The 23,665-nt window shown below is 30.4% G+C and overlaps 1 long non-coding RNA gene and 1 other non-coding gene across 2 annotated transcripts; one reads left to right on the forward strand and one right to left on the reverse strand.

Annotated features, from left to right (window-relative positions):
* Positions 1 to 2,947: 2,947 nt before the first annotated feature.
* LOC126778941 (uncharacterized) lies at positions 2,948 to 5,479 on the reverse strand. The gene is made up of 3 exons (XR_007670251.1): positions 5,390 to 5,479; positions 4,552 to 4,591; positions 2,948 to 3,009 (listed from the first exon to the last, which is right to left on the reverse strand). It is a non-coding gene; the product is annotated as an uncharacterized LOC126778941 (long non-coding RNA).
* A 7,275-nt stretch (positions 5,480 to 12,754) lies between these two features.
* Trnas-gcu (transfer RNA serine (anticodon GCU)) lies at positions 12,755 to 12,836 on the forward strand. The gene has a single exon. It is a non-coding gene; the product is annotated as a tRNA-Ser (tRNA).
* The last annotated feature ends 10,829 nt before the right edge of the window (positions 12,837 to 23,665 follow it).

The following is a 23,665-nucleotide window of genomic DNA, read 5'->3' on the forward strand; positions in this document are numbered from 1 at the left end:
AAAGATCGACATGAGCTACAACAATAACAATTATATTAACAAAAAAAAACTGCTTTCTTATGAGAGAGCGTGTCGAAAGCACCAATAGACTAAATTAAAATTACTTATAACGTTAAAGGCGTGGATTATTAATTTATTCGACATTGTCCCGATATAATACATTATGAATAGAATTGATGAAATTAAACACAAAGTAGGTATGGTCATCGGCGATAGAAGCGTTGACCTATGTTGTTAGTTTACAATTCGATATTTGAATTTATTTATAAACATGACTATTGTAATAACTAGTAATGCCAAGTTAAATAATTTGAATTTTTTAGCTTAGACGTGTAACCTTTTTTAGTAAAAAAATATATTAAGATATTTAATGTTATAATATTTTTGTAGAAAGGACGAAAATACATATAAAAATAAGTAAGAAGTTATATAAAAACGATCAAATTAATAGACCCCATCACAAACTAGCTATCAATCAGTGAATTGAAAATTAATCGACGTTTCATTTTGTCGAGCCTTCAAGGTATAAAATTTAAAGACTCCAAAATACTTCATTATCCGTGACAATCGACTATCAATCATCTTAAAGCTCGCAAAACAATAATCACATTATCATTCTCCCATAATAACAAATGCATCCACGAAATGCATAAAGAATCCGCTTTGTAGTCTTTTTTTATGAAAATAAAGAAATTTTGAAAAATATCGTTCCAAAGCTGCGTCTCGCTCGAAATCGAACAATGTAAACTTATGACCAAACGTATTATTTATTGAAAGCAAGAAAAAAATGAATACGAACGAGCTTGACATATTGTTAAAGGTCCTTATAAAATTATTTGCTATCACGCCATCCGAAGCTTGTTACGAAGAAGCAATCTTCGAAACGAAACAAGACTGGCTTGTCGAATAACGTTTATAAAACGTCATGTTCGTCCAATAAAACAATAAAATATATATACATGTATCCGAAACAGTCCGTCGGGTTAATTGATGGACTTCGGTCTTAGGGTAGGTAAGTAATTGTTGTCTTCTCATTTTAATAATCATATAGAATCCATTTCATGAACACTGTTAATAATGCTTAGGATAAATTTTTTAAATTCCCAAATGTCATCCAGCTTATTAACAATCGTCATTTTTTGTTTAGCTTTTATTTGTTTTTGAACGGAGCGTTTTGGTTTTGGCGCGGTCTTTTCGACCTTTCGTTTTTTGTCTCGCGTCATGCCATCTCCGAAGATGAAATATTGTTTACAGATAATTAGTTCTCTTTGATAAAGCCTTTTTCTATGAACATTTTTAATTACTTATACATTTTCAAATTATTTAATAACGTTATTTAAGATTATTAAAAGTAGGATTAGTAGGATTTAGGATGTTAATGAATAAAACTATGATTAAAAAAAGTCTAATAATATACCTAAAAATCCTAATTATATTTATCATAATATTCTCAACCTTTATTTCGAAAAATAAAAAATGTATTAAAACTAAATAATTAATTTCACGTTTCATGGTGCACACCAATAAAAGTCATGTGCAAAAACATGCGACTAAATGAATAAAATTTAGATTCCACAGCACGTGATCGATAGACCCATAGATGCGATCTATAGATCATATCGATTCGATAATGAAATGCGTGAGTAAGACAAAAATATAATTAATGATCGGCGTTCTAAATTCGAATCGGTCTGGTGCAGACAAGTTGGCGTCGTCGCAATAAACAAAAGGCAAAAATGTTTTGTTTCATTTTTGATATATTTTTTATTTCTGCATGTAAAACGTTTGTAGTTTCGTACAATTAATCATTCGAGGTTGTATTGTTGCATCTGTTGCGCCGACTTGTAGATCGAGCAATCCATTGTCAGAGATGGATCTCTATACCATTGTTACGTTCAAAAACTTCACCACCTGTTAATGGAAATAACGGTTTTGATTGAATTTAGGAGGAACAACAAAATAAATTACGAAAACATAATCGTAACTTATTACAAAAACCATTGAGGTTTTATTATGTAGCGGGTCATAAGGTCAAACATACACTATGGACTAGGTTCAAAAGATTGACATCACCCATTGATACAAAAACAAGTTGAATAACATTTTATTCATATTATGACTATAATACTATACTAAGTAATCTTTATTTTAAAAAATAAAGAATTAAATATTTTGTTATTATGAATTTATATCACAAGTAGTACCTACCAAATACAATTTGATATTTATTCTTAAAGGAACATGTTACTTCTTTAATTAGATTACATACAACATTTAAATATATAAACCTAATTAATTTAACATAGAAACAGAAAATATTAAATGTAACTGTTATATCATATGTTAAATTATAACCGATTTTAATAGTCCCGGACACAGAAGTATAAATAAATAATAAATATTGGAATTGTTTTTATTGCCTGATAGTTTAAAACTTGTATGTTGTATATAACGCATCAAAATATGTTGCAACAATTAAGAATAAAAAAAAAGTTAAATTTTACCTGTAAGTCATCAATCTGAGTATTGATCGATCCAGACGATGTCCTGACATGGGAGTCGTTCGTCAGACTCGTGGTAACTCGTTTCTTCGTGGGAAAATAAAGATCCGTGCATAAATTATTGCATATTTATATATGGACTTAGTATATACTTATTAAATTTAAACGTAGTAAACATAAACGTAGCTAAGATTATACTTGTTATTATTATTATTATAATTGCTTAAAAAACTATACACTGCTATGCAAATGTCTGCTATTTTGTTAAGAAAGATTGTTCTACTGCGCAGCCCCTAAGGTTTGTTGGATAATTTATTCTAGTGCTTCTTACTATTCTAACGAGGAAAACTGCACGTTTCCTCGTTAGAATCAATGTTAGTAGATGTACAAATTTAGAACAAGAAAAAGAGCTACTTGCCTGGTTTAGGCCGTTGTTTTCATTTAAGATTCGGGTTTTCTATCTACTGGTCATATTGATGTTTTCATGAAGTCTTTTTGTGCTATACAACTGTTTGTGGACAATAAAGTTAAATAAATAAAAACAAAATGCTACTAATTCGTGTTATTTTATAAATACTTTTGATTTGTAAAATATGTATATACGTAAAGTAACTAATTAAACTACTATTATTATTATTAATTAAGGCTGAATAAATATTGAGTTTATGTTACTTGTACTTAGAAACATTAAGAAAACAATTGCTGAATTGATTTGACAGTCGAGTTTTTTTTTTTTAAAACGTTACATTTGTGTAGGTGTTTGCGTTGGTGTAGAAGTGTAGATTTTTTTTAATGATTGATATATTTATAATATCGTGGTAGATGGTATAATATTATAAAATATGAAACGTTTTCCTAGAACACGATTCATTTATCTATTCCGAACCACTAAACTGTAACGTGGGTTAACATATTAAAAAAAAAACAAACGAATGTGCGACCACTTTTTTCACCTGACAACACCAAACCTTTGTTTTTTATGTAGCCGTTTTGAAAATTAAATTATAGGTTATAATTTTAATATGATAGGTGTATAATATATTTTATCTCTGAATGTTTGATACGAGATGTTATCTTGTATTTTTTTTATTAGATCCGAATATTTAGTAAACAACTTGGAATGTAGTAGAGCCAATGCTTATTATATTATAAAGAAGACTTTGAGCCCAGTGGTTGTAATTTGTGAATCTTAAAAGAAGATTGCGGTTTGAACTGTATTTTCATGTACTTATTTTAAGCTCCAAGCCACGTCAAAACAAAAGAAAGCACGAAATGCAAGGGGACATTAATAGGATGCTGCTGAAGATTATACAAAACTTTGAATTGATTTTGTATTAATTAAAAAAAAAAAATAAAGAACGTTTTTTGCCCAGATAGGCTAGTAATTTTGTGAACGACCTCATTTATCCTACACAACATCAACAATTAAATTAAAGCTAAGTCAATTTTGCTAATTTCAAATAAAAAAAAACAATATCTCTGACATCGATAATATCTAAAACTATAAAGATCGGATCTATAAAGTAATCCGCATAGTCTATGACGGTTTGCGCAATCAATGCTTTTTCAAGACAGTGTTTTTTATAAAAACTGCGGCTGCGACAAAAGATGATGGCTATTCAAGATAAAAGGGTCATAAATAACACTAGGTTTTAGGGTTGTAAGGGGCATCCATTTTTTTAATCATTAATATTTTTATAGTCAAAATGTTTTACTGAAATAAAATGCTTCGATCTTGTGACTTTAATGTTTTTGGCTCTTTTATGTTGTAATTAAAATAAAAAAATAACTTTTAATAAAAGTTTCGAGTACTATAATAGACATATTTTTAATTTTATTTTTTTATCAGTACCTATCATACTTTTAAAATATAATTCTTATTTTCTCTAGATTTATATTTTATAGTTCTCAATGATGTAAATTTTAGTAGTACTTGTAGTTAAATTATTGTGAATTATTCGTAATAGCTTATTCTCCTATCTATGGCAGATGTTTCCAATTAGCAATCGAACTATCAAGCTTTTCTCAAATGTTAGAGTTTTTGACCGACCTTTCTTGGTCGCGATGATGTATTAGTTTCGCGTAAAAACCTGCAACAACAACAAAGCAGCATGCAGTTAATTTAATTGAGAATAATATATAACTAAAAGAATATAAACTTGAAGTTAAGGTCAAAATAATTTGGTTGTTATTTTTTCTTCTTGTTTTAGAGTTTTAAATATGTATATCATAATAACTTAAGCACAATGATGTCAAAGCTTTCACATGCTTCTTTAAAAAAAATGCCTGTATTTGTGTTGTGTGCGTTCATGACGACGAAAAACACAAATTATAAACCCTTGGATCTTATCGTGTATGTAAATCAGAACAAGCTACCATCATATCATATCTTATTTCGTTAAATATTTTTAAAACTTATGTATTTCGCCATTGATAAACATGTACCTACTTCACGATCATTTTTTTCAAATGTTAAGAGTTCATAACCGTACGAGGTCATCGTTTGAAATCTTTAATAAGATGTATATCAATTTATCACACAATACAATATTTGTACATAATATTATGTCTATTCAATCATACAGAATAACATATTTAAACGTTACTACCGAACAAAGCAATATTAGGCATTTAAATGAGTGATATAAGTCTATTTATATCTTAGATAACAAAGATTAATATATTTTTGTTATATTTTATTTTTGTATTAACATTATTAACAGATAAAAAAGTTTCATTGTTTTAATTACAAAAAAACTTTACGACCCATTACTGAACCTTGTACTGCAACGTTGTGGAATCGCATTGAATGACGTAACGTTCCATCCTAGTTCTACGAAGTATTCAATATTATATATATAAAACATAGTTGCAAAACTGATACTTACTTCGAACTCAAAAATATTTAACTCACTATTCAAAAATTACGTCAAAATTTGCACTGATCGATTGTGAGATAATTAACATTTTATTTACGAATTAAACTCGTCGTCTCTGGTACCATATTCGTTATGATATGTAAGCGTAGCGTAATACAAGATATTTCTGCCCTGGCTAAGGCGGGCGTGCGTCGCTTGGCAACGCGCGGCGGGTGGGCGTGGCAATCGATACGACCCTCGCCTTCACCTCCTGACATGCCTTTTCCTTTCACTCAGCTTTCACCTGAAACATACTGCCGGCAGATAATTGCGAAATTCGCGAATAGGTAAACAAATAAACGAAACATTGGAATCGACTTAAGTGTCATTGACCTCGTTTTAATAGTTTATATAATCTTAATATAATCTTGGTTTAATATAAAGAAAATATTGTTAGCGTGTTTAAGTTATATTACTTATATATTTTAAAAGAAAGTTATCACATATAATTAGTTACTTTGTAATAGAGGACTTTTTTACTTCAATTTTCCACTCGACACGTTAATAGTCCGGTTTTTCCTAGCCCGGTTTTAATTGATGTAGTCTTAAAACTAAAATCACATAGTAATATTTTTTTTACGCCTGTTTTATTATTATTAAATAATTATATATTTGTAGTAAAAGCCGAGATGGCCTAGTGGTAAGAACGCGTGAATTTTAACCGATGATCGTGGGTTCAAACCTGGGCAAGCACCACTGAATTTTCATGTGCTTAATTTGTGTTTATAATTCATCTCGTGCTTAACGGTGAAGGAAAACATCGTGAGGGAACCTGCATGTGTCTAATTTCATTGAAATTCTGCCACATGTGTATTCTACCAACCCGCATTAGAGCAGCGTGGTGGAATAAGCTCCAAACCTTCTCCTCAAAAGGGAGAGGAGGCCTTAGCTCAGCAGTGGGACATTAACAGGCTGTTACTGTTACTGTATATTTGTAGTGTAGCTAAAACAGAATATTTTGATATTTCGAGTCCATCTTAACATTGATTTACTATCAATAGAGTTACTAGTAAAATCAACACAAAGACAAACAACAAAAGCTACATTATATAATCTTGTTTTATAATCTTTAAGTTTTTATCTGTTATATATTATATTGATTATTATACATAAATTAGCTTTTTAATTAAAAAATCATGTTACTATTAAAATAAGATTAGTTTGATAAATAGATTTCTACATATTATAGTGCTTATTCCACTTATTTATTTGTAATCTAGTGATCTTGTTTGCACCCGCGGGTTTGTTTGCGCGTGAGCAGGGGGGAGGAATGTACCTATGTTCTTTTCTGAACCCCTGATAACGTGTAAAAATGTAAAATTTCATGGCTATCGGTTAAGTAGTTAAGACTGGAAAGCGTAACAAAACACAAATAAACTCACCATCGTACTTATAATATTAGTAAGGATACCAGCTTAATGTACGAGTACCACTGCTGGGTAATTTTATCGTACATTCTACCGCCAAGCACCTAATATGCATTTAAAGGTAGCTTGTGTAAGCACAAGGGACATAACACCTTAGTTTCCAAGGTCGATGGCGCATGTTAAGGAATTGTTAATATTTCTTGTGACGCCAATGTCTATGGGCAGTGATGAGTATTTAGCACTAGGTGACCAATTTGGCTGGCTCCATCTACCAATACATGTAATATAAAAGAAAAAAAAATATAATTATTAAATAATTTTATCAATACAACGAACATGTTGAAGTGCGTTTGCTTCGATGTTTGTTAGCTTCAATGTTTCCTATAATCAAAGCTTGAATTTAGGATAAAAACTTAAATGAAAAATATAAAGGAACACAAAGACAACGCCACACGGTTCTACAAAGCAACTCTTGAACTGAATAGTTTTAAATTAAAAAAAAATATTGACAGGTCTTGGTACTCGACAATTTAATTTTGATTACTGCAATTTGTGATCGGTTCGGTCTTAAGCTTTGCTGTCAAAAAGAAATTGCGTTTCCTCATTTTTGCGGGGTGTCAACGGCAGAACTGATACAGTAGCCACGATTAGTGTACAAAGGTCGCTGTCGAGTGCAGCGAGGGCTGGGGGCGCGATTATGAGCTGTCACTGGCAGGGCGTACCTGCGACTAATTCAGACGTCTACCTCGTGTACCTCATGTGGAAGATATGGATTTCATAACCGTTTGTGTATTCTGTGCACGTATCGAATTTCATAATCGTTTATTTATGTTTGTGGATATTGCAACTGTATTATATAATTGAAAAACAATACCTTCAAAACCACTCTCTATAGCGGCCATCTTAATATTCTCTGCGTAAAAATAATAATATATTTTTGTTTTAAATGTTAACAGAAATCAAAGAAACAGATGTATGTTTAAGCTTGAAAGTTCGATTTATTATTATGGGTACAGTTCTAATTTTTTGTCTATGTTCGGAATGTTCTAGATGAAAAAAGTAACCTCCACAGACAAGTATTAATTACCTGTTGTTCGGTTCGATCGTTATGTAAACAAACACTATCAAGTTTGTTTATTTAGTATGGATGGGCCGTGCCGTCTCGTCTTCTAATTAAAACTAATCGCCTTATTCAGGCCCATAATAGTCCTTCCCGATTTTCGACCCCGAGTGACGCTCCATCCATCCCGAAAATATATGAACCATAAAACCGCAATTACATTTTATAAACACTGCATTTATAACTACTTTATGATTGTATTATTTATTTTATGTAATATATTATGTTGTTGGAGACTAATTTTTTTTTCTAAACCGTATAATGCTTTCAAATATTTAAAATTTCTGGCAGAGTACACTCCATTAATTTATAGTATTGGGATTCGTCGGAAAATTATGGAGATGGCTTTTGTTTCTTATTTGTAACAATAGTTTTTATTATATTATGTAATATTTATAAAAACTTTTTAAAATAGTCTTGTTTTTGCGGAAATTAATTTTGTCGCTTATATTATCATTAAAATCATAACCGATTAAAATTTGTTAATATTTAGTATGAAAATTAAAAGAAGGTATGTTATATAGCAACGTTCTACGTTAATATGTAATAATTTTTTTCAAACAAAAACATCGATTTACAAAAATAATATAAATATTGACTTAAAATAATAACATACAGCAACTGTTTATATCTTAAAAATATAATATGTGATCAGATAAAACAAAGTCCGTTTCCATGCTAGGCATTATCAGGCCCGAAGGGACGCAGGCTCGCCCGTCGCCGCGGAGCGCGAGCGGGACGCGCGTACTAAATTTAAATATTTTAATCCTTAATTTAAATTTTTGACATTTTTATTTTATGTTGGTATTCGTGTAGTTTCATTTTTGATGTTATTTGTCATATTCAAGCGGCGGCGCAAGGCGTCACTGGCGCCTCGCTGCATTTGTTTATACTAAGTGAACTGTCACACATACATATACCTTGAATTAAGTATATTAGATTCATTAAAAATATAGTATTCTTAACGTCGTAAAAATTACATTCAAACTGTATTTTTTATTTTTTATTATTAAATTTTGTAACGTAATGGCTGTTTTTTTTTATGTATCAAGTAAAGAAGTATTATAAAAAATACCTATCATGCATTGTAGGTACGATTTGCGATTTAATTTTTTACCTTAACCATTAATATATTATGTCATAAATTCTTATATACTATTCTTTTATAAAATTATAAATATTAAAAATAATTAATCGTTACCTAATATTAATCTATATCTATTTTGTTCTATTTACCTACAATAAAGTACAATTACATTAATACAAGTAGAATTAAATTTTTCCACAAACAAATAAAATGTCATCATATTTTTTTTTTATAAAAAACCTTCACTAATTTTTATTTAAACTTGATTTTAAGGGCTTTCACGTAGAGCCGTGGGCGCAGGTTATGGTAAGTCTTAAAAAATATACAGATTAAATACGAGATAAAATCTATATCATCAGATTGTTATTCAAGGAGTCATTAAATTTTATTACCATAAGCTTTACGATTAGATAACATTAATAATGATTAATTATACGTTTCTAACATTTAATATCATAATAATAATTTTATTTTAATCACTTTTGTAGTTTGAGTATTCACATCGTAACAGCCTGTGAATGTCCCACTGCTGGGCTAAGGCCTCTTCTCCCTTTTTGAGGAGAAGGTTTGGAGCTAATTCCACCACGCTGCTCCAATGCGGGTTGGTGGAATACACATGTGGCAGAATTTCAGTGAATTTAGAAACATGCTGGTTTCCTTACGATGTTTTCCTTCACCGTAAAGCACGAGATGAATTATAATCACAGATTAAGCACATGAAAATTCAGTGGTGCTTGCCTGGATTTGAACCCACGATCATTGGTTAAGATTCACGCGTTCTTACCACTGGGACATCTCGGCTCTTTGAGTATATGTATATGTTTTTGAGTTTATATATAAATTGTCAAATGAATATTTTAACAAGAAATAATTAAATACTATCAGATATTGATACGATTTTTTGATTGATTGTTACTAAGGAATTTGTAATTATATTTTTTATCATTGAATATGTTTGCATATCGATAAACAGGTAGGTAAACAACACGAGTGTATGTATGATTTGTATCGAATGTATTATTTTTTTTGTAGATAATTTATTACAAATAAATAAAAGAACTTATTTACCACAAGTATTATGTATATATTCTTTATAATAAACCACCACTGTCATTGCCATTAAATTATTTATTTATATTATAAGTATTTTTTAAATGATGGCTGTAACATCGGGATGTAATTTTATTTTAAATCAATTCGGCCTTATGTTAATTCTTTTTTGTGATGACTTTTTCTCGAGGAACATCGGATTTATTTATATATGATTAAGGATATAAAACTTTGTGGACATTGTTTTGTCAATAGTACTTTTTATATAAAGAAAGATATTGCAGACAAATATCATAAAACCAGACTATATTATATTTATTTAAAATACAAATTTTACAATACAGTATATTATTCTTAATTTGGATGAGCTACTGATCTCCTAGCGAGATTGCTGTGTGCCCTGTTGAGAAACAATTTGCCTCCCTCGTTTTTTTATAGAATAGGAAGGCGACCATATGGGCCACCTGATAGTAAGTGGTCAAAAACGCCCTTAGACATTGGCATTCTAAAAAATGTCAACCATCGCATACATAGCCAATGCGCCACCAACCTTGGGAATTAAGATTTTATGACCCTTGTGCCTGTAATTACACTGGCTCACTCACCCTTCCAACGGAGTGGGTGGTACCTACCCAGGCGAGCTTGCACAAAGCCCTACCACCAGTATAGGATAGTATCTTTATTGACATACATATAAGCTTTGTCATCATCAAATAACAGATGAACGTATATATTTCTGATATCATATCTCGTACTATATAGTTTTCATATAAAATATTGCGATGGTCACATAAAAAGTAAAAACTAAATTTGAAAATTAAACTAATCAAATTATATAGTATATACATTTTTTCTTAAAATATAAATTATAACAAATTTACATTAAAACTTCTTGCTTCAGCTAGCACAAAGAAAATTTAAAGAAGAAAGATAAATTGAATTCTCTTAATAGCTCAGCAAAAAAAAGTTAAAATATTGTAACTTAAATATTAAAATCATAATTTTGAATATATAAGCTTAAATTATTTATGGTTATTAAAATAAAAACGGACCCCACAAATATATATTGGTACAGCGGCCAAGACTATGTGCAGATACAGATTATCTACACTACCGCTTGACAATAGATTATGCTTTTTATCCCATAAAATAAAAGAGATAGAAATTCAAGCATCATAAATCTCTTATACATGCTTGGCTCCATATTTATTAAGAGAAACTGATCTTGTCATTGTGTTTTTTTTTTAATTTACAAAACTAAGCACAGACAGCAGGTGAATTGAACATGAATATACCTAATTATAATGTGAGCGTACTGAAAATCAGTGAAAGTAATAACAAAACCATTAATTACGATAGGTAATTAGATACATGGGGTAGGTAAGTACATATGAATACACACCTGCTGGCTGACAAACAAATTTCCTTATCAAGAAATATATTTATCATTACTAATTAATAATGAGTGTTCTTTTGCAAACAAAATTTCACTTATATTCGAATGCTCACCATAACTGTTTATACCTTGAGAAAGGTTTTTTATTTGACAGCTTAGCGTATTTTTAGTATACGTAATTTGTTGTTTTTTAAAAGTATATATATAGTATTTTTTATTACGAATCATAAATTCTTGAAATTGAAATAAATATTTTTGTAATAGTATAAACTGTAATACTGTTTCTACGTATTCTATCGCATCGTTCATCCGAATAAGCTGAATCCTTGGTGTACAGGATTTTGTTGATACGTGAAGTTCACTGTCATAGTACCGTCAACATAATATTCCATATCCACGCTTCTTGTAGCAGATAATTGTACGTTTCCTATGCACTTGCGCATCTTTTATCGCATAATAAGAAGCGCGCGTAATTAGAAGACGTTCGGTGAAAGAATTTTGCAAACCATCGATTTTATGGGACATTTCTAAACTTCAACAAGTCATTCTTTCAAGCAAAACTACACAAATTAATGGGTCATACATACATTTTCGAGAATCGATAAACGTGACGCGTCCGAGCTATTTGAACTACAGACATTACAAATACTACTTTTTTATTACGAAAAGGCTATTTTAAGTTTAATTTAATTTTAAATTAACGGTCCTTAATACAGTAACCACATAACTACGCAGCTTGTATGGTTACCTAACATTCGTTCAATTTTGTATATTTTTATGCAAACATCTTCATATTTTATTAGTCGTACCTTCTTGGCGGAGTGGTCGTGATTATGAATTATGTCACCACATAATTCATAATCACGACCACTGGGTGGGTTCGTTGCAGCTTTCTCGAAACTCCTCTCTATCCTCTCTATCCGTGGCTCTACGTGTACTTACATAAATTAATAAAATTAATAATATAATATAATAATATAAAATAATCAGTTTTTTGAATGAAATGTAAAATAATTTCTGAATTTCATTAAACACTGTGACATTTCAGTCACATGACATCAATACTTAAGAATACGAATACCAGACATGCTTAAACATAATTAAAAAACAAAAACAATTATTCTATATGATCTATAAAATATATCCAATATAGTCTAATACACATTCGATATGATATAATCAAGAAACGTAACATATAAAAGCGTTTGGTTTATTTGAATATGTAAAAGAGAAAGTAGCTTATAACAAAATACAGTTAAAAAAATTGAAGATGTCCCGCAATAATGTTATTTTGTATTTTGACTCGTCATGATAAGACGAGGTGGCCGAGTGGTTAAGGCGTTGGACTGCTAATCCAATGTGCTCTGCACGCGTGGGTTCGAATCCCATCCTCGTCGACTTGTTTTGGTTAAGAGTTTTTATTTTCTAAGTATTATAGTATATTTTTTATAGTTTGTTTTTTTTAATTAAATTATATATGCATAAAATAAAAAAATATATTTGAGCAATTTATAACTTTAATTTCATTCAATATTATATGCGTTTGAATGTAGTAAATCATTGCACGATCATTAAATCATTTTCCATTCTATTTGAACTTGGTTAAACCAGTGTTTACATTGAGGGGATCCTCCCCCTATACCTAAAATGATCTAAGGCGTAAACAGTATTTACGCATGGAGTTGTTTAAAATAAAATGTAAAAGAACTACCTAGTTAAGAAAATTACATAATAATAAACAAATTTTATATTATTATTTTTATAGACATTTTTATTAAATTAATAATTATTATTAGATTTTAGTTATACCACATAGGTATATTAGATGCCGCGGTATGTTGCCTGTTTATTTAAAAAAAAAAAAAATTTATATCTGAAATATATCTTTTCAAATGATCTATTCTTAACTTCTTAAATGATTTTATTAATATTTAATAGAATATTTTTATACAAATCATTACTATAGCGTATGTTGTTTGTTGAGCAAAAATAACGATGATATTCAGGATCGATTGACTCTTGATTTTAGTCAAACGTGTATATATCCGACGTATAAGAATAGGTGATTATTTTCAATATATTTGTTTAAGAAAATGATAAACATAGAATTGATACAGTATGGAAATATTCCCTAAGATAAGCAGATTTAGTACATAAAAAAAAACAATATTTTTTTAACGAGAATCTTAATTTTATATACATATAAGTTGAATGTACAATTAAATTACATGGAAAGATTAAAAATAGTGTCCGAATTTATTCAAATAATTATTTTGGCTGTTTAATCTCTCTAATTGTATGATAATTTAATTATTTAATGGCACGAGAGGCTGAAACTGCTATAATGTAACCGGTTATGGTTATAAACTATTAAATTAAAGCTATTTAAATTAAAATTCTAAACGTAATTGTTAGTATTGTGACTATCAATCCATATTCGTGTATCGTCCCTTACGAATAAACAACATAACTAGTCTATTTTTATTACTTCTACACTAACCGATAAGGGAATATGTTTCTTTTTCTCTTTTCTATTTAATTTTAACTGTTTTATTCGTCAATATTCTTAGAAATGTGACAAATATATTATGCAGCCACGGCAGCTGGAGCCTGTATATGTTATGTTAGTAAAAACTGGTTAACTTATAATAGATAGATCTATTGTGTTTTTATTGATTTTTATCTTGAACGTTGTTTAATAATTAAGGTTACAATCATATTTATTAGTTAACGGATAGTTTACGTAATTTTTTTTTTACATTTGACAAATTCTTAAATATTATTTATTAAGCTTATACTAGAAGTATGATCATCAGCGATAGAGTTGTTAATATTCGTTTATTTTGATTATTGTATAACATAAAAATAACTACTTATAATTAGTGAAAAATAGTACATTTACGATTATTAATAATTTTCTTACCTATATTGGGTATATTATTTTCGGTACACCGTACAATCAACATTTCGTAGTGGTCAGTTATGTATTTTTATATCTCTATATTTAACACCAAATCATACTAAAATGCCGAGATGGCCCAGTGGTAAGAACGCGTCATCTTAATCGATGATCGTGGGTTCAAACCCGGGCAAGCACTACTGAATTTTGTGCGAACGCATTGGAACAGCGTGGTGGAATAAGCTCCGAAACTTCCTCAAAAAGGGAGAGGAGGCCCAGCAGTGGGACATTCACAGGCTTTTATTGTGTACTGTATACACAAGTGAGTATACTCAATTATTATTAAGATAAGAATACAATTGAACACATTCAACAAATCACAAGTATAAATAATTAATTAATTTAATTTTTCTGTCCACTTGTCCGCGTGTCTTTTTTTTAACGCTGTTGTCGGGTTTAATGTGTCTCCTAATTATATATTATTCACATTCTACAGACTTTTGAGACCGTGCCTTCTTCAGTTTCCTTTTTGTATTATGTATATATATTGCTCTTTTTTGGCATATAACATTTTTATTGTATATATATAAATGTATACAGACATACTACTTAACATCCGCGGTTTTCCTACGTTTTAGAAGAAGTAACAAAGGCTATATTTTACATTAAAAAAAATTAGAGATCGAAAATTGCAATAATGTAACCCAAGGTATCAATTTTTTCCCATAAAAGTCATCATTGGCGTAAAGAAGATAATAGTTCAACGGACGAAGTCAGGGTGAGCCGCTAGTTAGGTATAAAAATATAAAATCTTTATATCCTACCGTAATAGTGGTAGCCTTACTGTAATAAGTAAATCTTTTAACACAACAATTAAAAATAACTTCGTTCGTAATGTTTCGTAAAAAGTGTGAAATATAAATTTCGTTTCATATATTCGAATAAATATGCAGTCACAAATATAGCTGCGTTTTTGAGGAGGAAGCTGCAGTTGCCAGCTGGAAGCACCGTGCTTCCTGCACACTCACGCCTGAAAGGCTCACGTTGTCAATGGCGGAATTGAAAATTAAAACTGTGAATGTTTTCAATGATTACCCACGAACCATTACCACTTGTGAATATTAAACAAACTTAAAAATAATAGATGAAGTTGTAAGTTTTATAAAATGTCTTAATATTAATATTTTCTATATTTGAATATTGTTTTTTTTTAACCATTATTTTAGTTTATTTATTCCAGTTTATTTCGGAAAGGACTGTTGATGATGTTAAGAGGTAACCTTAGTCCATAGACATTAGAAATGCAAGAAGTATAAACCTTCTGACTTCTCACATCATCAATACTTCGCCAATTATGGGATGTAAGATTTTTTTTTATGAAATAGGTAGGCGGGACGAATGGACGGGCAAATGTGCTACCTGATTGTAAGTGTTCACCACTACCCATAAACATTGGAACTGTAGAACATTGACAATTATTTATATTGCCAATGCGCCATCAACTAATATGTAATATCACTTGTGCTTGTAATAATTCTGATTGACTTACTTACTCTTTAAGCTGGAACAGCAACAATATATTGTAATTTGACGGTAGAACAACTAATGAGTGAATGCTACCCACACAGAATTACCACAAAAAATTTTTTTTTCGCTGGAAAACATTTACGCGTTTCCCCCACATGAGTTGGGGCTATGTGGGACACGCCGGCGCTGAAGGCGGCGGAATAACTACTAAAAAACCAGCGGTATCTACTCTGTCTCTTCTAGGGGGCGTTACGGGATGGCATTTACCGAGATGACCACAACGCCCTGGGTAATCCGATTAAAACACAATCCAATTAAAGAACAAGAATAGACTAATTCTGTTATTTCTTGCAACTGTTATTTGCACGCTTAATAAATATATAAGTTTTTTTTATAACGCTAACTCTTTATATAATATATAACTCAAAAAATATACTTAAAATAAACACCTCGCTTATGAGTAGATTAGTGTAATTTATAGAGTAAATAATTATTACGGCCCCGTGTAATTACTTTATTAACATATGTAGTTATACTACATTCTTGCAAACTATAGGTAATGAATGTACGTTCTTTTACTATATTTGGACTTTTAAGATAAATCATTTTAGAATAATTTAAACATATGTCAATGTAATCAGCTTATTAAGTTTAAAAAAGTTTTTCGCTCTAGTTTTTCATAAAATATCGTTTGTTTTTGAGGTTTTCGTTAAAGAATAGGTTTAGGTACAGCTCATTGTCATTTAGTTTTTTTACACTGTCCTCATAATTTGCGTACATGTTATGGATTATTACTTGTCTATAATATAAGACCGATTAACTCACTATTTGCTTCTGAAAAACAGTACTCTGGAATAAAACATATTCTCCTTGTGTTGAGAACATATTTTAGACAATATTTTAAGCATAAAAATATACCCCTATTTTCATCCGACACAAACACGTCCTCATGATGTTTTCTTCACCGCCAAGCACGCGATGTTTTTGTTTCTTGTATTTGTATCTCCATAGACTCATTGTCTGCTCTTGGTGTATTTAATATTTAATTTATATTAATGTTAGCTTAATATGTCTGTTTTTTTATTACCAGACAGCTTCACAATCTATATTTCAGGATTAACAACTTTTGACGTCTTATAGTCCAGATGAGTTGAATTCCTTGAAAGGGTGTATTTTTATCTTGGTGGGATTCTTCCTCTGTTATGTCTCATTATAAGGATGTGGATGAATTAATTATAAAAACAAATTAGTTGAATAAAAGTTCAGAGGCTCTAGTCCGGGTTTGAATCTTCTTATTTCGCTTAAGATTCACGGATTGTAACTACTCGGCCATCTCGGGTCACTCGCAGAAAGTTAATAAATTAATTGAAGTCAATACGAAATGAGGACAGATAATAATAGTACACAAATTAGCCTTCGCACGTTACGTACGTTACTGAGTTTCAATTGTTTTCTGTGGATCTATTCTGTAAGAGCGAACTCGAACATGATCGTGAAATGTCAAAAAGTGACATGTGACATTAATTAAAATGCTCAATTACTTCTTATATATGTATAATAGGCAAAGACATAAGAGTTTGGTCCTTTTTTCTGTTTGTCAACCAACCGCTTTGTTTTTTGTTGGAAAGATAATAAAAAAAAATACAAATTTATGTATGTTTCTTTAAATATTCAATAATGAACACTAGATATGTTTCCGGCGCAATCGGTCTGTTTCCGATAATAATAGCTGTCATGGTTGATATTAATCAGATCATTTTTACTATCATTATAGTTATATGTATTATATCTTTATAAATCGAGTATTGGAAATTGGGTTGTGTGTGAAATTATAAAAATATTCCACTTAATTCAAATCTAGATGAGTTTAAGCAAGATATAATGGGACTAGACAAGACAACGAGGTAAGGAACACATTTAATAAGTGCAAATAATTACGCTTCGGAGGGCGGAGGTCGGCACGCGCCGCGGCGTCGCCACGTGGCCGTCTCGTCCACGCATTGTTGTTGAAGTTATTTATGAATATTGTTGCGCGGAATATCACCGACACGCGCCTACTACACGCACTTATGAACATCACTAAGCTATGGTTTTAGTATTGTCAATGAAAGAATGATTTGATGATCTTTGAATAAGATTTGTGTTTAACAGAAGTTACCATTTTATCCGTACGTTTGTGTCGATCGTATGAATGGAATGTATGAACTCTGTATTATTATTTTTTCAAATAATAAAAATATACTTTTATGGTGAATTGAATTAATACTGGATACTAAATATAAAATATAATAAAATAATAACAATAATATATGATTTTTTATTTATGAAATTAATATTATAGTTAGTGTATTAAATCGTTTCAATATAAGTAGTAATTATTTACATAAAAAAACTGTGTGTCACAAAATTATCAGGCGTTATGTGACATTTTATTGCAAACCGTCAAAAAATCGAAATGATCAATAAATAATGAAATAATACAGCAATGTTAGCTAAAGCCCGTCGATTGGTATCGGAAGTGGGGCGGGATGGCCAGGCATGGAGGGGCGACTTCCGGGTTCCGGCCTAGGCCTACTGCTTCTCATAACTCATCATCAGCACTCCGCGGGAGGCCCGCACCCTCACGAACAAAGAAAAATAAAGATTTGTGTGAATTATATCCCTCTGTGTAAGCAAAGGGGAAACATAAGTTATAAAAAGTATATCCACAACGACGTATCTTCAGATTGCTTTTTATCTGTTTAGAACCGAAACAGAACTAAAACATTTAATAGCTATGCCATTTATAGTCTAAGCAACGCTTAAGATTCTAGTTAACAAATGAATAACGTGTGTAACATACAAACTTGCACAGATAATAGACCATAATCGGAAGCGTTTATGTTTTTTTAGTTAAAATCGGTAGGCAGCCTGGCAAATGATGTTAAATAGTCACCACCACACATAAACATTTTTGACTGTAACAAATATTAACCATCGTCAATGTTATGTCCCTTGTGTCTGTTGTTACATTGGTTCACTTACCCATCAAACCGGAACACAACAAAACTAGCACAATTGAGCAAAGAGAGTAATCGACTATTTTTAAATAAAAAGCACTATTTAATTACTACCTAAGTAGTGTGTATACTTACCTACCTAATAATCTTCAAAGTCATCAACACCGACAATCTACTTCAACGACAAACAGTAATTTTTTATGCTTTGTCCAAAATTTAAATATAATCGATCGATTTGTTTAATTAAATAATGTTTGAATATTCTTACGTAAGGTTAATGGGTATAGATACCCATTTTTGTCTTTTGTACCTCGTGTTAATGATGGATGCTCATTAACACATAGAGGGTTTATGGATATGGATATATTTCGTCGCGGAAAAGTAATCATTATCATATCGAAAACCCTCGCAGACGAAGCCCCAGGAACAATGTCGTATGTTAGTTTATTGAGTGTCGACACGAGATCGCACATCGCAGACGCGATAGGCGGCCGTCAAAACAGTTGTCCCGATAGTGGAACAATGTGCTCCTGCCGTTTCTCTGCTATCGGACTATACCCTTACATCTTTCATTTGTATTCAGGACACGATTGAGATGTTAGTTTAAAATTTATCGTTAAAAGACATTTTAACGTTAACAGCCGGCAGGTGTTGTGCTGATAAAGATAAGTTTATTTATGTAAGCTAACGTTTATCGTTAATGTATGTACAAGTGCTAACATTCAGTGTCACACATGCTATCTATGCCTATATAAGGCTATGCTCTAAATAACAGCGATGTTGATGGCAGACAATTTCGAATTATTTGTCTTTTTAGAATTATATGAATAAACTAAAACTAGATGTCCATCACGGCTTCGCTTATGGAAATTTAAGTAACAATTATTATATGTTGGGTTGTGTATGTATGTGTTTGCAGCGTGATTCGATTTTCTAATCTCAAAAACTTATATGACCAGGTTATTTGCGAGCTAAAAAGAAATAATGAGTCAATTTGATGTTGAAATGAAGAGAAGATTTCCTAAAATAAAGCAAGACAGCAAAGACTAACTCCAAACTTTTTCTGTTATAAACTGTATGTTGATAGACAGTCAGCCAGGACATTGCCTTTTATACTATATGTACATACGTAAAAGGCAATATAAAATGCATAGATTATAATAAATAAAGATACAGAGATAAAGATGGGTTATTCTTATATTATTCTAGTACTAACTTTGTACGTGGTATTTCTTTTTTTTGACTAATAACTATAAACACTTCGTCTCTGAATAGCACTCCAAATATGTATTGAATATGTTATTGTTTTAATTTATTTCTTTTTTGCTTAATTGAGAGCCAACCTATTTTGTCGTCTTATGATTTAATTTTTTTTCCGTCTAACATATACAGCTAACTTAAAAGATACGACTTTTAATAATTTGCCGATTCTAATAAATAAAGATTTCAGTCTTTACAGAGAGGGCCGCCCGAAAAACGACCGCCCGGGTTGCGTGCATCCGAATTCAAAGTCTATTGTATTTTATCATACATTCTTTTTTGCACCTCAACGGAATATATTTGCAATTTTAGCAGACAGGATTTATCATGAAGCTTTTTGCGTTACGGTGATTGTCTTTCAATCGGGAACATTTCTTTTGATATCGATCCCTATGATAAACGGCTGATTATCCGATCGGTCCAGTTCTAGGGCCCAGATAAGGCAGTCCAGACTAAAATTAAAGTCATTAATAACAATTCATTTTATAAACAACATTTAAAAAAGGAATCTTAGATTATCGAAAATAAATCTACCGTTCGAAATATAAAACATAAATAAAGAACTACACTAGCAATATGGAATTCAATGCGTTAAGAAGAGCATCTTTTGGCTTATTATATTTGAAATAATATGTTAACATATCACTTAATTGGTGACTTGATTGAAATATGTACCTGTATATCGTGTTTTAAGGTTTTATAATTTATAAATGTTTTTCTATGGTTGATGATGAACTTGATATAATCATGTAATATTATGAATTAAGTATAATGAACGTTGTATATGAATAATGTGGAGTACATTATTATCACGGTAATATTAAAGGCAGACTTACCCCAACTACCAGAACATACGCACTCTGCTAATAATTGTTTTAAATTCTTGAACTTCATAATTCAAATCTTGTGGTATGAAGGTTTTACTAGTGGTAGGGCTATGTGCAAGCTCGTCTGGGTAGGTATCACCCACTTATCAGATATTCTACCGCAAAACAGCCGTACCTATTTGGTATTACTGTGTTACGATTTAAAGGGTGATTGAGCCAGTGTAATTACAGGCACATGGGACATCTTAATTCCTAAGGTTGGTGGCGTATTTGCGATGTAAGCGATGGATAACATCCCTTTGAATGCCAATGCGTATGGACGGTGGTGACCACTTACCATGAGGTGGTTACCATTTGTTCGTTAACTTACCTATTCTATAATAAAAAGATGGTAATTTTTGTCAGTGATATTTTAAGCATTTTCACATTAGTATGTATGAGAAAATTATTTTATATACTTCAGTAACAAATAGCTGCTTCAGTTTAGTCTTAACAAAAAAGATGTATATAGAAATATAAAAAAATATATTTGAAGATAGCCGTGATAGTATAGTTATGTAATTTTAAATGTTACAGTTATAATGGTATAATGTATTTAATTGAATATCGTTAAATAAAATAGCAAAACGCATAGGATGCAGTACAAATTCAATTGCAACATATATTTATTTGATATTTATTCGGGTTAAAGAAACTTTAATCTCATCAAGAAACACATTTACTAACATGAATATAATATTACTACAACAATTGCCCAGCGGCGCGGAAAAGCAGCGTGTATAAATGATATTATTAGATGATAGAAAAATACAATTTGGAAAAGGGTATTTGTGAAAAACTTGCATTATTGTCGATAGACTGGTCTTATCGCAAATACACGAATTAAGTACAGCTAGGAAGTGGAATGAGTTAGTGAGAATTTATGTATTTATTATTATTTATTGATTTTTTATTGCTACTTTTTATACTATTAAATTTAATAAATTATTTTACAGTATTATACAGTTTGTTTCATTTTATGTATTCGTTATTATATATTGCTTTGAACATATATTTTTAATAGTCTTATAAAGTGACGCATTCGTTTTGCTTCTTTAATATTTTTTAATAATTTTAAAGCGTTTTGCTCCGTCAAACATAATATTTTTCTTTCCATAGTTAATAGTACGAGGTTTTGATAGTTTTATGTTATTAGCGTTTCTTAATTTTATTCTTTGTGATTGATGGTTTTTATTCAATTGTATTTCTGTGTGTATATTTTTATCCATTTCTTTTATTAGTATGCAAATAAAGTAATTGTAAATTTGAGCGACATTCATTATTTTTGTATTTGTAAATTTTTTGAGTTGATGTAAAAAAGTCGTAATTAAAAAATGTTTTTACTAATTTATTCTGCTTAACTTGTAATTGCGCTAAGTTTGTTGGGGCAGCTGTACCAAAGATTACTATTAAATAGTCTAATGTGGTTTGATTAGGGAGTTGTAAATCGTATACTTTACTAGGCGTGGAAGACATCTAGTAATATTTCTTATAATTCCGTTTAATGATGTTAATTTGCTTTTTATTTATTCAACTTAAACTATATTTTCATATTATTATATATAGAACCAGAGTTTTTATGTATTAATAAAATTAAAACATCAATCAGTTTGAATAAGCGTGCGGACTTGTAAATAATCTAAATATTTTAAGATTTAAAGTTATACTATTTTTTGCTCCAAATTGACGTGGAAAATTATTACTGTATATAAAGCGGTCTAACAAAGAGTGTAGAGTTAAATTTGATAATTTTCATGCTGGGTGTATAAATTTAATTGTATTTAATTAAAATATCTAAGTAATTTAATTCTTAAGGACTTTCTGGTGAGTTAACATAACGAACACCGGCTGGTACCGGCAAGCTATAGGTACATATAATAGGATCACGTTAAATGACGAAACAATAGCGCTTCATATAGCTTATCTGTCGCCAGCCTACCTTTTTACCTTCAAACAAAAATATTCAGCAATACGAACCTTATTGATTGACATTTCTTTTCCAAATATTCCCAAAAGGGGCAGATATGGGCGTCATGAAGGGTATGATTTTTCTATTTAATACACATGGGTGCATAAACAAAAAAGGTAATAGCCGGGGTTGTGAGGGGCGTGGCCAGGTGTCAGTCGCAGAGATCTTATCTAGATGGGGACGCGCCGACGGCCGTCGGGCGACGGCGGCGACTACTCGGAGACAGGTCCGTTTCTAATTTATTATATGAACAATTGCTTCATCCATACTGTAAATTGCATTTGAGATATAATATTTAATGTTAATATATACTATTTAAATTTACTGCGATAGTTCCTTTCAAAACTGAGTAAATGAATTTATTATATAGTTACGATAATATACGATTTTTTTTCGTTAAAATCTTGGAAATTTATATTCCATTCATATTTAAGGTATAAATATATAATATTCTAGTTATGTCAGACTAAAGTCTTTTATTCGTGTTGAAAAAAATGCATTCTCAAAGTTAAGGGGAAAAATTACGAATATGTAGGTACGAATAAATTAAATTTCACATGGCCGCACTTATTGAAATCGTTGTTTAAAATGAGATGTTATACGTTACTAAAGATATATTTTTTATTAATAACAAAGTAACAATTACATAAAGAGGCAAAAAATAGCAGTAATTAAATAATTGTCTAATATTTGAATACTTTACAAT

This window comes from Nymphalis io, chromosome 2 (genome assembly GCF_905147045.1).
Source record: "Nymphalis io chromosome 2, ilAglIoxx1.1, whole genome shotgun sequence".
NCBI classification, from domain to species: Eukaryota; Metazoa; Arthropoda; class Insecta; order Lepidoptera; family Nymphalidae; genus Nymphalis; species Nymphalis io.